This window comes from Pteropus vampyrus, unplaced genomic scaffold, assembly GCF_000151845.1.
Source record: "Pteropus vampyrus isolate Shadow unplaced genomic scaffold, Pvam_2.0 Scaffold582, whole genome shotgun sequence".
Classification (NCBI taxonomy): Eukaryota; Metazoa; Chordata; class Mammalia; order Chiroptera; family Pteropodidae; genus Pteropus; species Pteropus vampyrus.
This window is the reverse complement of record NW_011889363.1, coordinates 1,156,138-1,172,265: the sequence shown is the minus strand read 5'-3', so window position 1 is coordinate 1,172,265 and position 16,128 is coordinate 1,156,138. Positions and strand designations below refer to the sequence as shown.

At 40.5% G+C, this 16,128-nt stretch overlaps 1 pseudogene; it reads right to left on the bottom strand.

The window, feature by feature from the left end:
- Nucleotides 1–3,949: 3,949 nt before the first annotated feature.
- Nucleotides 3,950–4,067, bottom strand: LOC111733585 (annotated as a pseudogene).
- Nucleotides 4,068–16,128: the final 12,061 nt, after the last annotated feature.

The following is a 16,128-nucleotide window of genomic DNA, read 5'->3' as shown; positions in this document are numbered from 1 at the left end:
TTGCTGTGAACCTAAAATTGTTCTAAACAAGTAAAGTCTTCAAAGAAAAAGTGGGAGAGGAAACTGAATCTGAGTCTCCTTAGTGTTCAGAATATCAAAAATTAAAGTTTAGAAACTAAATCCTAATTTACTTAGTGAGTCACAACATTCTTGCTGAATTTTTATCCTCTTGATAGTTCAGTGGAAACATGGCTCATATCTCCCATTATTCTGCAGGTATTAAAGTTAGGCCACTGGCTCTCTGGGGGCAAAAATTACCTAAATTAGAATTTAGCTTATAATATTTGTATCTAGTGCAGTGGTTGACAAACTTTTCCATAAAGGGCCAGATAGTAAATATTTTAGGCTATTTGGGTGATACAGTTTCTGCTGCAACTGTTCAACTCTATCACTGTAATGTGAAAGCAGCCATAGACAATACATAAAACAATGAGCATGTCTGTGTTCCAATAAAACTTTATTTACAAAAACAGGCACAAGCTAGATTTGACCTATGGGCCAGAATTTGCTGACCAGTGGTCTAGCACTTTCCTAGAAAGTTGGGCTTGCCTATGTTCAAAACATGGACAAACTGTGGGCTTAAATTATGCATTCCATACAAATTATGTATGACTACCACAGAGAAGGGGGAAGAAAGTTAAGGAAAACAGTGAAAAAGAGAAGAAAAAGAGCCAATTTTTGTTTTGTAAGTCAGGAGAAGGATAATGTAGAGAAGAGCCAGGAGGAGAAGGCAAAACATGTCTTGTAGGGATGGCACACACTTGGAGGAGCACAAAACAAAGAAAGATCACAATATCAGAAATCAGGGACCCAGACTCCAGGCTATTTTCTGCCTTCATCAGCACTGTCATAACACTTCTTTGGACCTACCATTCCATTATTCAGCCAATTTCAGACTCACAAAATCTTCAAAATCCAGAGCCAAGCAGAAAACAAAGACAGCATGCTGTGGAGAGGCAGTCTCGTGATTAAGCGGGGGAACTATCCCGTGGGTGTCTCTCCATGATGACAGGTTCCTATCTTCCTCCTATAGCACATTATGCTGAAGACATAGTTAAGCTTGTGCTTAAATAAACAATTTAATCAGCAGCCCAAAGTTTTCTTTTATCACCCAATCTCCTGGCTAGGCGAAATAATTATTTTTCATCTTCTAACCAGTTGACTGTTAAGTATCAGGCAATGCCAACAGAATGCTAGGCATTGCTGAATCTTTTACTAGTTTTTTGCTAACATAATTCCCATGGTAGCCAGTTTTTCAAAGACCTTGTAACTAAACATGGCTCTCAGAATGACTGTGCTATAAAGAAGTACTTTGCAGTGTGGAAGGAAGAGAAGGGTTTTTTATGTAACATGACTGCAGCAAGTGTTCTGATCATTAACAAAGGAAATGATATACAGGTCAGATTACAAGCAATACCATCACCAGTTTAAATAGGGTGAATATTTCTAGGCCCCATCTGATGACCAATGCATCAGGACTCTCTCAGCCTTACTTCCCTACCTGTAAAAGAGAGCTGGTAATGTTGACTATGTATAGGTGTTCTGAAGAATAAATCATATCATGTAGAAAAGCATCTAACCCAGCTCCCAGCATATAGTTGGCACTCTCTAGATAGGAGAGACTTTGATATTATTAATGACTGATATATCTCAATTCTTATACAAAAAAGGTCATGCTAATCAGTTTTGGGTATTGCAGTCCTTAAAAAAGATGTTTCGCTTGCTCTTTATCAGTTTTTCTGTGATATGTGCCTTCTACAAAAGAGCTCCCCTGCAATAGGCTCATGACTGGTATAGATATATTTACATTCAAGAAAAGGCACTGTGGTAGACCCCACCTCTTAGCTGCTATCTCTCTGAGGCAATATGGAATTACTGAAGTAGATAGGAGTGGGGATAAGTTGAGACTGTAAAGTATTCTAGGTAATTAGATGTACCATCCACTGAGTCACAGGTTTCTTTTGGCAGGTATATGGTGGAACACCCTTCCTGTCACTGCAGCCCTTCCCAAATCCACTCCCACTCCTGGCCTGTGCTCCAAACTCCTCATAGGCCCAAGGCCCTCACACACAGTTCACACGTGTGGCTGGCAGAGAGTGGAATTACTTACCTCACTAATAAGTCCTTTCCTGGTCCTGGCATCATTGGCTACCCATCCCACAGCCCCTCCGTAGGCTCATCAGAACTCACAGGATGTCTCTCAGCTATTCTCTGTGACCTCAGCTTCCTCCATTCCATCTTCCACACATGGTTAGGAGGCCTGTTCCAAAGACCCAGATCTGCTCCTGGCACCACCCTGCTTATGAGCCATGACATGTAGAATAAAGTTCACACTTCTCAGCAAGATCAAGAAGGCTTGCTCCAACCCAGCTCCAGCCTACCCTTGGCAGCCTTTCTTTCAGACCTTTGCTCTTGCTGTTATCTTTCCTTTGCATGACCTCCCTCATCATCTGCTTGTCCAACTTCTTCTTGACTTTTAACCTCTAGATCAAATGTCATCCCATTTCTGATACTCCCACTTTAATCAGTACCAATTACCCCCTCTTCTATATTTCTACAGTAACTTGTATTTCACTCTATTCCAGTACTTTTGAACACTATAGATATTTGCTGATGGTTTATGGTACTACTTGACTGTAACTTCAATAAGGATATGAGCTATAATTTATTCAGTATTTCCAACACCCAACATACTACCTGATCTGTGGTAGTAGGTGAGCTTTGCTAATGAAATAGAATAAATTGAAAGAAAAATGCCATGGAGTGGCTGATGCAGGTAAGACATGAGAAATGCAGAGGCACCATCAAGGAAGTCTAGTAATACTTCTTTGTTAATGGTTTTTAATTTTTCTCAGGATCATCTTTGGAGAATTAGCCACACTTTCCTGCTATACACTCCCTTTCCCACCAAATCAATAACCATTTCTATTCTTAGAGCTGTCAGTCATCCCATACTTATGATTTTGAACCATACATATATTCCATCCATTGCCCATTTTTTACTCAGCATCCATGAAGCCCATGAGGCTGTCTCTTTAGAATTTGCCTTGCCAGTCCTGTTCACCCTCCACCACACACAACAGCCTCGTCAATAGTTTACATGTGTGAAGTCAAGAGACTCCCATTTTGGTACAAGAATTTTCTAGGGACTCACAATTATAGCCTCTTGCATAACCCTTCTGTTGTTTCCTGCCTCTGGGCTCAAGGGTAAGTTCCACACTCCTTGTCAGGGGACACAAGGACTTCTATACCCTGACCTTCTCCCCAGCTCTCCAGCTTCTATTCTTACCACTATCACCCAGCTCTGGTTGCAACCATCTGAGTTTCACTACTGTTCTCTGAACAAACCAGGCTCTGTTGTGCTGCTTTGCTTCCCAACATGCTGTTTCTGAAATGCTTCCCCCTCCTCCTCCATGTAGCAAACTTCTACTCATCCTTCAAGGCCCATTTCAGCTGTTGCCTCTGTGGAGGCATTTTCCCTACAAATACCTCTTCCTCTCCTTTTTGGAAAAATACTGTATGCTTTCATAATGGGATTCTCCCTATTTCAGTTTTTTTTTCTTTTTTTGTTTTTGTATCTTTAAATTAAATTAAAAATTTGGATATCAGGTGCAGGTTATTAGATTATTCATAATTCTTGGCTAATGACATACTCTTGTCATTAGTTCATGCACACTCTATAAACACTAGCAAAGCCAAGGTGCAAGATCTTGATAATAGTGTATATGTCATCTCCCCAACAACCTATGCCTTTGACTTCCAATTTGCAATAATTTTGAAGCATATATTCATCATTCCAATTATTTTCTTTTTCTATAGTTTTATTACAGCTACATACACATTCCTTTAAAATATATAAATATTTTATTTTAGTTGTCTCTAACTTTAGCAAAAAAGAACAACATGCTGTATACAATCTTTTGAAGCTTTTTTTTCAGATTTTTTTCAATGCCTACAACACCTGGTATTCCTAGGTGGTCTCCCATCCAAGTACTAACCAGGCCCGAACTTGCTTAGCTTTCAAGATCAGATGAGATAGGGCACGTTCAGGGTGGAAGGCCATAGATTCAGATTTTTTACTGCTAAATTTTATCCATATTTTTCTGTGTAACTGTTTTTTGTTTATTTAGACTCTCATGCAGAGCCTCTATGCAGAGGTGACAGATTTAGCAAGTAAAAATAGAAGACACTCAGTTAAATCTAAATTATAAATAAAAAAACCAAATTTTTTTAGGATAAATATGTTCCATGGTATAGCTGAGACATTCTTATATCAAAAAGTTACTTGTTGTTTGTGTGAAATTCAAATTTAACTAGGCATCTTGTATTTATCTGGCAATCCTAGTTCAGGAAAAAGCTGCTGTGAACATTCCTATATGTGTCTCCTATTGGCTATTCCAGGGTTTCTCTTGGATATATATCCAGGTGTGTGAATGCTCGACTTTCGAAGGTAACATCAAACTTCTTGTTTAAGTGGCAGTTCTTAAAGACTAACTCCATCTCTCATTTGGAGAATATAAAAAAGGGTCAGAGTATGGGAAGAGAGGATTGTATGTGAAGAGATTGTTGAAGAGCTGTAGCTCTGCACTGAATGTCTTCTCCCTCTTTTAACTAAGGGATTAGGTAGATTATTACTCTTTAACCCCAAGCCCAATAACGGGGCTTCAAGGTGCTTTGAAATATGTTCCCTGCAGTTAGGAGCCTCAGGAGACCTTACCATGTGTAAGAATGCTAAAGTGAGCTATGGATCTTGGATTGCTTCTAGCCAGGGCCATATAGCTGTGAAAAGAATCCTTAAGTGCTTTAGTGGCCAAGTCAGTAGAGACTGCTGCCTTGGGGTGACCCTGGACTCCCAGAATATGTTAAAACAAGAGACACAAGTGTGTGATCCATAGATCCGAAATTGCCATGGAAGAGGGAGAGCTGATATGGAGCCAACTTGGGTCCTGAACAGAACTGCAAGGCCATCTTAGCAGAAGGAGGCTGGAGGTGTCCTGCCAAAGTTCTAACTGAGGAGCAATCTTAGGCCACCACCCTAAATGGTGACATATCAGCCAGAGGTCAAGAACACTATAGTGGGAGAGAGATCTCCAACCATGGGAACTTCTGAAGAACTCAAGAGAATACCTCAATAGGGAGATAGTTGGCTTTATTCATCTTTCATGCCCATCCAAGAATGCCAACTGAGGCTCCAGCTTTAACTATCTGAAAATGAAATCCAGAAAGAGCAAGGCCACTCTGTGGAGTAGGAGGTGTCTGCTTCCTGGTCTTTCCTCCCTCCCCCAGTGTCAATAGTGACTGCAGCAAAACAGCAGCTAAGAAATGGGGTAGGTGAGCAGGGACAGAGGAGAAGTTTCAGTCCCCACCTGCCTTCCCCACTGCAACCTGTGAGTCTAAGAGGCCTGAGACTGACATCTTGGATGGGACATTTTAATTACTTAGTTATGACTTGAAGTGACCATAACAATCTACTACCTAATAATGAATAGAAATGAAACCTGCTCTGTTTGCATTCAGGTTTTGGGGGATATTCTCCTCCCTGAGTAAAATCAAATAATCAAGTGCTGCTTTGTTCGCATTGGAGACTATGCTTATCTGCATAATAGTTACGCGAGCATGTCCTGACCTGTGCACATTCACCTCACACATACATTCAACCACATGCAATCAACCACACTGGACTTCCAACCAGCCAAGAGGTCAAAGGGTTTCTTTCCCTTCCAGCCTCCTCTGGGCTTTCCTTCCCCTTTCTATTTCTCTTTCTCTCGCTCTCTCCTCTTTCCTTTTCATTTCCCTCTGTAGAGCCCACTGCATTTTAATACTCTCGATCTTTGGGTCTTTCTCCTTCAAATACCAGGGTCTTGGTCCTCACTTTATAAGGAAGGCAAGTCGTAGGGAAATGAGAGGGTTGCTTTGCAGGTGACAGATAGGATTAGAAAGGCCCAACAGGATGTGAGTACCCCGATGACAAGTAGATTATCACAGATCAGAGTTTGGAAGTACACTATCTTCCTGTTGGACTCTGAACTCCTGGAGAGCAAAAATCATGTTTTATTTTCCTCAGGGTCTCTAGCAAGTAGCACAGTGCCTGGAACAGAGTAACGTTTAACCAAAGTTTATTGAAAGGATGAGCAAGTGAATGAATGAATTAATGGGCAAATGGATTGCATGAAAGGCCACAGGGATCAGCATTCGGTCTCATCCATTTCAAATTTTATCCCCAATGATGAAGATATAAAGGCTGTACCTAGCAAATTTGTGAGAGCCAAAGCTGGGCAGAACCCCTAACATACAAGATGATAGAATCAGGACTCAAGATTGCAACTGGATAGAAGGAATGGTTGAAAGAAACAAGATGAAATCCAATAAAGATAAATGCAAACATCTTCACTGGATTCAAATGGTCATGGCCCCATTTATGAGAAGGAAACTCAGCCCTCTTTGAAAAGCCCCTGGGGATTTTCTTCACTCGATATGAGTCAACAGCAAAATATGACTTCCAATATAGACATTCATAACCAGGCTTGGTCAAGCTATCTCAGAGAAGGTTAGAGTAAGGAGGAGATTGCCAAACTAGAGCATGTCAGGAAGATAAGAGATCTGGAAACTTCAATATATAAGAAATAATTGAAGAAATGGGACATTTGTGCCTGGTGTTAAGAAACAGGGAGTCAAAAGAGTAGCTTTAAATTGGTTGAAGAGCCATATTTTAGAAAAGGAGTTAGTTCTAGAAGGCAACACCATAGCAGAAATTACAGAGAGGTAATATATAGCTGAAGATACTTAAGAACTCTCTAGTAATCAGAGTATCACAACCATGCTCTATGAGGCAGGAGCACTCCTAACCACCTTACAATGTCCAAGGGAAGCTCAAGAATGTTCTACAAGGGTTTGTGCAGGACCTGGCCTCTGAAGTCCCTTTTGGTCTTGATATGCTATGATTCCAACTTTGGGTAATTGAGGAAAACATGTCTGAATTCAGGAAGCAAGTGAATTACACAATGAAGTTTTTTGCTTATACAGACACTAGCTATATCAGAAGCCAAGTACATAGTATGGCCTGATGAAAGGTTTTGGGAGGCCAAAAAGGAGGGAGATGAACCAGAACAGAAATTAGGTAGGTGCCACTATGTTTGCAAGGCTGATTTAGAACCAAAAATTCAAAGGACACTCATAATCTCTTTCAATAAGAATAAACAGAATTCATCAAGCATGAATAATAGGCATATTCCAAAGTTTCCTATCTCCTGGAATTAAAAGCCAAATAATTCAAGTCTTCTAGGGTCAGAAGCAAGTGAATAAACAGGAAAGAGAAAGAATTGTGACACTAAATCAGGAGCCAAATGCTTTCAGATTGTTTTGTTTTGCCAAATTTAAAATACACATTTAGAGTCTTTGGTTTTCAACATGTACTTACCTTAAGGGAGAATGAATATATGTGTGGCATCCCTTGAAGTCTCAGGCTCTTCCCCAGACTTACTGAACCAAAATATGCATTTTCCCCCTCTTTATTGAAATATAATAGACAATTAGTTGCTTGTGTTTACATTGTACAATTCGCTGAGTATTTTTTTTCAATTATAGTTGGCATACAATAATATACCAGTTTCAGTTATATAGCATAGTGATCAGAGATCCACAGAACTCACAAAGTGATCACCCCACTAAATCTAGTACTACTGTACCCCCTTACATATTTATTACAACATTATTAACCATCTTCCCTATGCTACACTCTACATCTCCATGTCTATTCTGCAACTATTCATTTGTACCTCTTAATCCCTTTGCCTTTTTTGTCCCCCCAAGCCACCTCCCACCTAGTATCCCTCAAAATATTCTCTGTATCTATGAGTTTATTTCCACTTTTGTTATTGTTGTTATTTTGTTCTTTAGATTTCACATGTACATGGAATTATGCAATATTTGTCTTTCTCTATCTGACCCATTTCATTCAACGCAATATCCTCTAGATCCATCAAGGCAATATCTTTCTCCATCTCCTTCCTTTTAGTCTGTGTGTGTCTTTTAATCTAAAGTGAGTTTCTTGTAGGCAGCATATGTAGGGGTCTTGTTTTCTTATCCATTCAGCCACCCCATCTTTTGATTGGTGCACTTAATTCATTTCCATTTGACATACTTGTTGATAGGAATGTAGTTATTACCATTCTTTATTCATGTTTTTGATACATGTTTTTTCTTCTTAAAGAAGTTCCTCCAACATTTCCTGTAATGCTGGCTTGGTGATGATAAATTTCTTTAGCTTATTTTTATCTGGAAAGCTCTTTATCTGTCTTTCATCTCTAAATGATAGCTTTGTTGGATAAAGTGTTCTTGGTTGTCCATCTTGGGTTTTCATCATATCAAATATTTTGTGCCAAGCCCTTCTGTCCTGCATAGTTTCTTTTGAGAAACCAGCTGCCAGTCTTAATGGGAGCTTCCTTATAGGTAATTAACTGCTTTTCTCTTACTGCTTTTAAGATTCTCTCTTTGTATTTAACCTTTGACATTTTAATTATGTCTTGGTGTAAGCCTCTTTGGGTTCCTGGTTTTAGGACTCTCTGAGCTTCCTGGGGTTGTATGTCTATTTCCTTCACCAGGTGAAGGAAGTTTTCCATTATTATTTCTTTAAATAGCTCTTCAACGTCTTTTTTTTTTTCTGGGACCCCTATAACATGGATAATTTTACCTTTAATAGTGTCCCATAGGCTCCTTAAATTATTATTATGGTCTTGGCTTCTTTTTTCTTGCCATTCTGATTGAGTGTCCTTGGCTTTTCCACCCTCTGTATAGGTCATTTGAATATCTTTTTTATCCACTCTGTTTATTCCATTTAATATGCTTCTCATCTTAGATAATGTGTTCGTTTCTGACTGGTCCCCTTTTATAATTCACATTTCCATTTTTATGTTTTTTTAAAAAATCTATTTGTTAACGTTCTCACTGAATTCATCTACACTTCCTCTAAGTTCATTGAACATCTTTATAACCAGTGTTTTGAACTCTGCATCTGTTAGATTGTTTAACTCCATGATTTCTAGATCTCTGTTCTGTTCCCTCCTATGGTTTCTGCTTCTTTGTCTTCCCATTTTGGATGTCTTTCAAAGTTCTTAAGTCTCCCAGGCTTATTAGTGTGGCTTTGTGTGGTAGGTGTCCAGTGGCACAGTCTTGAGGGGGTTCAGCTACAGGCCAAATTTAGACCCAGCCTTTGCCCCTCCAGGGCCACTGTTAAGATTCAGCAAGCAATCCACAGATGCTGTAATTATAGCTGCCTACACCAAAACCCAAGGCCAGCTGCCACCAGTTTGGGTGTAGGCGCTGCTCAGCAAGGGTCACTTGACTAAGCGAGGACACACCTGGATGTGGCTTGGGTGGGGCTGCGAGTTGGGGAGGTAGAGTTTCAGGAAATCTTCTGGGCTGAATGACCTGTTATCTAGTTTGATGACGTCTCAGCTATGGTGGTGCTGTGTCCGTGCACTGGGAGGGTAGGGTGCAAGAGAGGAACAATGAATACCGCTGGCATTTCTGTGCAGAGCGAGTCTCACTTCGGCCCTCACTCAGACAACTCATTGTCACCCTGTAAGTCTCTGGTGCCCCTGCACAACCCAATTGGTGCTGGTGTTCAGAGTGAGCAGGTCCATCACCACAAAAGTCTCCTCACGGACACGGCCCCTTTAAAAGGCATCTACAGCTACTATCTGCTGCTGCTATTGACCTCTGTTCTCATAGCCGCTGGGGACTAGGCAGCCTTGCGTCTTTGCCCCGTCCTACTTCTGCCTTTGCAGGGTGATTTTTTAGTTCTCTCTCTAGTTGTATGGCTTGTTCATCTAGATCCCAAGTGATTTTTCATGCTGTTTGCTCCTTGTTTCTGTCACAACTTTAATTTGGTCGCCAAAGGGATGAACAGAGCCTCTATCATCTACACCATTTTTTCTTACCCCTCCAGAATCCGCATTTTAACAAGAGCCCCAAGTGGTTTACTGGTGCATTCGAATTTGGAAATCACTGCTCTACATTGGAGTTGACAAAAATGTTGCTTTGTTGTTTTCTTATGTTGTCAATGGCCAGATATGGCAGTCCAAATATAGAACACATGACCTGACAAGAACAAGCATATTTATGGGGATATTATGATAGGATCTTTGTCATTAAGACTGTCTCATCTGTGTAAAAGCTGAAGAGGTTAAGAAGTACAAATTGATAGTTGCAAAACAGTCATGGGGATGTAAAGTACAGCATAGAGAATATAGTCAATAAAATGGTAATAACATGTATAGTGCCAGGTGGATATTAGACTAATTGGGGGGATCGCTTCATAAATTATATAAATGTCTAACCACTGTGCTATACACCGAACACATATGAAATAATATCGAATGTCAACTATAATTGAAAAATAAAAATAAAAACTCTAAATATTAAAAAATAGTCATTCTTCTTATAATACTAAGAAAAAAAAAGACTGTCCCACCTACAAAATAAGTTCACATGGCTACAGAAAGACCAATAATTGCTAGCAAAGTAATTATATGCTGAATAAGGAGGCTGGGGTTAGCCTGAAGTAAAGAGAATTTGCACTTCAAAACCCGATAGTATCTGAATGGACAGGGAAGCAAGTTCGATCCTTGGAATCAAACATAACAGGAGTGAACCAATGCTATTGAACCTACCAATCCAATTTTAGAGGATGCAGCAATTGGGATGGTTAAGATGAGCACACTGCCATTCCTAATCTTTAGGTATTACCTTATTATTATTTTAAATATATGACCGTGTGCTCTACCCTGGTGGCATTTGGTGCTGTTTTAGAAGAGATGGCGTAAGAAGCCTATTCTAGGTGTATTGTAAAGGGCACCTGGCGTGTGGTCTAGACTAGAGCTAGAGTGAACAAAGAAAAATTTAAATTTTATAATAAAATTACTTGAAAGCTTTTTTGCACTGCCAAAACGTTACATTGTTGTTTTTATTGTGAGAAACAACCCAAGAATCCAAGAATCCAAATGCAAAAACATCAAGATTTAAAGTGAAGGATACTCTGGCTTTAAGCGAATCAAAAAATTCATGATTTTAGTTCACATCTAACCATAAGAACCAATGAAATGGCCTTTTAATTTGTTCCAGTTTTAAGACCAAATCCAAAAATCTTGTCTGATAAGGACATTCAAGACCGTTACTCATCCATTAACATTCCTTCTCTGAAAATCCCCCAAAAGGCTTTTTTAGACCAACATTTAGACAGTTCAGCCTCCCAACTCTACATGGTTCAGCCCTGTAACCAGGTGCTACTGATTCCTCAGGCAAAGCCAAAGTTCACAAAGCACAAATCTTGAAATCTCTCCAACAGAGGCCAAGATGGAATAGTAGTGATCTCTGGTTCTTACTTGTGCAATCATTTTTGTTTCCACTCCATAAAGCGACTGGAAAGAGAAAGTCTTGTTTCATTTTTGCAACAAGACAATCACATGTGAGCAGAAGGAACACTGGGTGACCATGCTCTCTGCTTTGTAGGGCCACCTGTGTGACTGGCAGCCCTCGCCTGAAAGAATGTCTGAAAACAAGGGAAGGATGAGGGAGGAGGGGGTGGCTGGGGAATGGCAGGAGACATGGGAGCCACAGAGGGTGCAGGTTTCTATTCCACACCCTTTGTCTCCAAACACCCTCCTATAGCAGCATGTCTCAGACAATCAGGGAACACTAACAGACAGGTGCTAATCACCATCTACACACTTTTTAATAAGTCTCATTTATTGGCAACTTTTCCTTGGTATTTCCTGGTATTCCATGGATCAAAAAGAACCAGCCTACCCAAGGCAGAGCACACCCATTCCTGCTTTATTCCTCAGTTCAGCCAAATAATCCAGCAGTATTTATTTAGCAGCAACTATGGAGTTGGTGCTGGGGAATGCCAAAATCAAATGTGCAAGATTCCATTCCTGCCCTTGAGAGGGTCCCTGTTTTGTTTGGGGTGTGGGGAGAAAGAAGATGTACTAACAAGAAAAATTAGCAAAAACAAAGCAGTAGATAATAAATGCCAAGAGGGTGGTACGAACAAAGAAGTTTATCATAATTGCATTGATTTGAAGCAAAGAGAATTATAATAGGAATGGGGTAGAGGATGGAGGATAGTCAAGAGATCTGTGAGCCTAAGGTCATGGGGAAGGTGGGATGTAAACTATGCATAGATAGCTGCACAGCATTCTAGTGTGGGCAGAGAAGATGGAGGGTGGTCCAAGTGGGCTATAAAATCTGGAGGTGGGGGTTGCAATTGAGCCATGTTGGAGGACAGTGACTGTAGCAGAGGCCTCTACTCTGTGCAGGATTCCTGCACTGGCTTGTGGTGTGGTTCAGAATAAGCCCCTATCAAGGAAGGGAGAACAATTTTGAGAGATGCCAGGAGAGATTAGGTGCCTAAGCCTGATTGCGGAAAGTCAGAGTATTGGTGCAGCTCCACCTTCTCCCCTACTGGCCAGCCTCCTGATTATTCCAAGGTCATAGGAGAGCTCTCCTTTCACAGGGAAACACAGGACCAATGACTGTAAAGTCAAATCTATCACCAAAAAATGCAGAGCTATTTGTCATAGGAAGATTTTGTCAGGGAGGAAAACAACAAGAAATGCCACCTCCACGCCACAGTGGCTGAAACCTTCATGTGTGAAGCAAGTGTGACCTTCGTGTAGCTGGTCCCCACTAAGCATCTCATCCATTTCTCTTGGGGCCCCTTGAGGCCTGAGTTGCTTTCTTTAGGTGTTTTATCCAGCTTCCACAGCCTGGACACTCTGAGGACACTGGTCTTCCTACAAACTGAGAAAACAAGCCATTGAGGCTGCCCCCAACACCATACTTTCCTACCTACTGACAAGTCCATGGCTTCCACCTATCTTAAGTCCCATCCCTAATCTCAGAGGGTAGGGTCAATCTTCTTGTGCAAGACCAGCCTGTCCCTCACAGCTCCATAAGCCGTCTTCCTTCCTTTCTTTATCTGTCATTGAGTCTTTTATGTTCACTTTCTTCTCAGCCTATAGACATAATAAATATGCCACCAACCCCCCCCAAAATCAACAAAAACACAAGATGACCACACACACACACACACACACACACACACACACACACACACACACACACCCCTCCCTTTAACCTCCTGCAACCACTGTCCATTGCTCTCATTTCTTCTCAGTCATAATCCTTCAGAGGGTGGTCTATGTTATCTGTACCCATTTCCTCAATTTTATTCAGTCCTTCGCCCTTGCTCTTGCCATCCAACCCTGCTCCACTGAAACATGCTATCTTTAAGATCATCAATGACCATCTCATTTTCCAATCCAGTGAAAACTTTCCAATCTTTATTTGTTGTATTTGACATTGTTATTTTTTAAGTACTTATCGAATCGCTTTATTCCCTTGGTTTTTATATCCTCTGGTTCTCCTCTTGCCTCACTGACTATACTATTACTGACTCCATTGGAAAGCCACGTGTCTTCTCCTTCAAGTTGCTTCCATAATATCCTATGCTGAGTTATATGACTCTCCTCTGTGCTCCCTTTACATTCTGGCCTTAACTAAATTATACCATAATTATGTGTTTATTGCGTGTTTCTCGAATCTCTTTATTCCCTTGGTTTCTATATCCCCTGGTTCAATAGCAATAGTAGCAATAGTGGTCATCATGTAGACCAGGGTTACACACATTTCTTCAAGGTTTTTACAGTCACCTATAAAACAACACTGGCATTCCGGAACCCTGTGAGCCCACACTATAATCATTATTATAGGAGAGTTGGTATGTTATCAGCATGTGGAATCTCTAATCCAACATGCTTCACATTGCTGCCATGACCTCAGCCTGTCTGCTCCAACCCAGTATTTAGAATGGAATGCCTTTTCTTTTCTGCATTGTCCTTATTTCTACTTAGTGACTCTAACTTTGGATTCTAATTCTGATCTGATTGAAACCTTTTCCAACAGCATTGTTCTTGGGATGGACTTTCTTTCTCCCCTATGTCTTGGTTACTTGTCCTGGCTCCTGCCCCATTGGCTCTGACTCAGGTTTACTCTTCCAGTCCTTTATGAAAGAGCCATACGTCAACATTCTCAGATGCCTCATTTATTCCTCTTCCATATGTCTACAAAGTCTTTCTCACAACCCTTTCCATCTCTTTAACTCCTAAAAGAAACTGAGCTTCAGAAATGTCTATGGGTTTATGGCTTCCTTCAAACAACCATCTCTGCCTAGCAGATCCAGATCATAAGAGACAGGACATTCTGAACTTATAAACTTTCCTTCAGCCCATTGAGTATCTGAGACAATGTATTGTGGATTTGCTGTTAGGTCGCAGTGCAAGGCATGGTAGGAAACACCCTGAATGGGATTAGAAGACTTTACCATTTAATGCATGGCAAATCCCTGGCCTAGATGATCTCTGAGGTTCCCTCAAGATCTACTAGTTTGGATTCCTGATTTAAGAGGCTTCTCCAGGGCTGTAAGAATGTGATTAAGTGCAATCGCTGCATTCTCTAGTACCCTCTGAAGAATGACTGCCATTAGAAGATTTAACTCTCCAATAGAGGCCTCCAATGTCCCAGAGACATCACTCACAATAGTCTTCTAACAAGGATTCAATTCGTTCCAGCTTAATTCAGACATCATAAAGGCTGATAGAGAGGGCAGCCAACAGAGTGTTTATCCAGGTCTCTAGATTCTTCATATCCCAACCTATATAGATATACTATACTATATAAAAAATGGTTTAGGGCTCCTTGATATTTGAATCCATGGGACCATTGTCTCCTTTCACCTGGAGCCAAGCCCCTTAGATCATCTCTCTGGGATGATTAGCTAGATATTTCTATTATCCTTTTCTTCCTGTGTTTCATAAGCAGAAGACATGGCCAGGGCTTTTTGCTATACTCACAAGTCTGAACTCACCTGCACATGCATTGTCTAGAACAGAGGTTAGCAAACTTTTTCTATAAAGGACTAGATAGTAAGTATTTTCAGCTTTGCAGACTATACAGTCTTTGTCAACCACTCAATTCTGTCTTCATAGCACAAATCAAACAATACATTAGCAAATAAGTAGGGCTGTTTTCTAATAAAACTCTATTTACAAAAACAGTCCAGCCAAACAGATTTGGCTCAAGAGCTATAGTTAGTCTATCCCTGAGCCAGCCCTACTTACCACTAACTAGAAATGGTTATCTGGCTCTTCAATGGGAGCACCTGATTTATAAAACTAAATTGGATCCCTGTGTGGGTGTTCCTTTGGTTGTATAATCTTGCATGTCTGGATTGTTAACAGTGAAACCCAAGGTAAAGTTAGAATACAACCTACCTGGAGATATTTAAGGTCAACTAGTACCATGACCTCATACGTTGACTGAAATTTTATTTTATATGTCAACAGATATATAGCTATTCTTGATCACCATTTTCCAAGGGCATTCTCCTGAAGGCAAAATTTTAGGAAAGTAGGACATTGCAATGCTATCTAACCTGAGTATATTGTTTTAGGCTGAATTTTAGCAAAGACCTAAGTGACTCCAGTTCTAGATGGTCACCATATGTCCTAATACATATGTGCTAATAGCCTGTGTTAGAAGAAGAAAAAGTTTCCATTTCCCTCCCCTGTTTCCATCTCTGGTCTCTAGAGCAGCGCAGGCCCCAGCTTTCTGTGGTTTCTGTGACATGTTGCAGATATCAGTTCAGGGCAGAGAGGAGAACAGGTAGGATAGTATTGTGGAAGGAGGACAGAGTTTGGAGCTAGAGAAACCTGGGTTTAAATTCCAGTTTGGTTCAGTGACTTCAAGTTCTTTGTCTGTAATACATACAGAAATAGTAATGCTAATATCTACTTCACAGGATTGTTCGGAGGATGATGTGACAAAAGGTGTGAAAGTACTTTGGGAAGGACAATTTAGTTATTATTGTTGTTAATACATCAGATGGCGACAGGCCTAGCCCCTCTCAGCTCCCAACTGTCATTGTTCAAAGATGTTTCCTAACTGTCACAAAGAGCAGTTGGGAAAGAGGAATCTCTAACTGAGACATGATGAGTATCTGTCAAATGGCCTTTCTGCAAAAATTCAATTTCCCTTCAAATGATGGCAAAAATAGAACCTTCCCTCTAT